We start from the raw sequence: 1,415 nt of genomic DNA on the forward strand, positions 1-1,415 counted from the left end.
GGAATGAGTAACTCACCTTCAAATGAAAAGTCCACATAAAAGGTAATTAATAAGAAATATAAAATTATTTTTCTGTTTTTATTTCACACTTCAAACTTCTTTTAGGGTTTAAACAGAATTGTTTAAATAGAAGTAAATTAATCGAGTTGGTTTCCTTCCTGGTTGTTTGACAAACAGATCACTGAAGACTTTTAATTCACTTTTTCTGGTTTTAGGTAGACCCTTCCAAACCTTTCATTCAAAGGATTTCGTGTGAATATTGAAAAGCAATGGCCACAGTCTTAGCACCTAGGAATGACTGGGAGATATTAACTGGAATAGAAATTCTTGAGCCAATTGCAGACCTCCTGATTTTGTTTATTTTAAGCCCTACTGTCCTTATTGCTGCATATATTCTTTAGCACTCCCTTATTTGTATCCTTTCTTTTAGTGTTGCACGGTGATCAGCATTCATTTCAGAAATTATGGACTTTACAACCATGTTATAAATCACTAGTTTAACTTTCCGAGGTTTCTACCTTTATATAATGGTTATCATCTGGAGTATATACAAGAACAAACTGAGTTATATCTCACACGGTATGCTAAAGAAACAACGATTTGATCACCGGTTATTCTACTAAAATGACCTCTAGTTAAAAAAAAACTGATTAAATTAATTAATTATTTAGAAATTACATCAAAACTAAACTTTTTGACTGTAAGAAAACTATAGATAGTTTTCTTACAGTAACAATGAGGTCCTATTTTTAACATGACAATTCTTATATGCGATTTAAGATTCTGGATTATCTACAGTCCTGCTTATAGTTAACTCTTAGGGAGAAAGGTTCCGTGGATAGAATATGTGCGTTCCATATACTTGAGATTTTTAGACCATCATTATTGTTCAGATTAAGGTGGTAGATAAGAATCTCACAGGCTTCCTTCAATTTACGTTCATACCTTGTTTTGGAGTGATGTGAACAACTGGTGGTTCTTTTCCGGTCAATTCTATGTAAGATTGTTTTATACAATAAAATATTTACGTATTAAAACTTATCACTGTGGTTAGTACGTGTGATTTCAGTGATAAATTATGTTAAGGTGGTCAGGGAATGATCAGAAAGGCCAGCTTCACCAAAGTTATTATATTAAATGTGTCGTTTATGTTCCTTTTGTCTGATAGGAATTGTGTGTCCTGTTTCCCCCTTTATATGGTAGATTACAGGTGCAATAAATACGGTATACTCCAGAGGTTGTACTTTTTGTAGTATTCTGTTTATTTTATCTGATATCCCTTTAATGTAAAGAATGGTTATAGTTTTATTGTAGTCTGGTTTATCTTTTGTTTTTTATTGAGGTCTTGTAGAGAATTTTGTCGATAGTGTTTTGGCTGTAACCATTTTTTAGGAAAGTATTATTGATAACGTTAA

The sequence above is a fragment of the Typopeltis vanoorti genome, chromosome 14 (genome assembly GCF_054136105.1).
Source record: "Typopeltis vanoorti isolate ZY-2024b chromosome 14, IOZ_Tvanoo_1.0, whole genome shotgun sequence".
Lineage (NCBI taxonomy): Eukaryota > Metazoa > Arthropoda > Arachnida > Uropygi > Thelyphonidae > Typopeltis > Typopeltis vanoorti.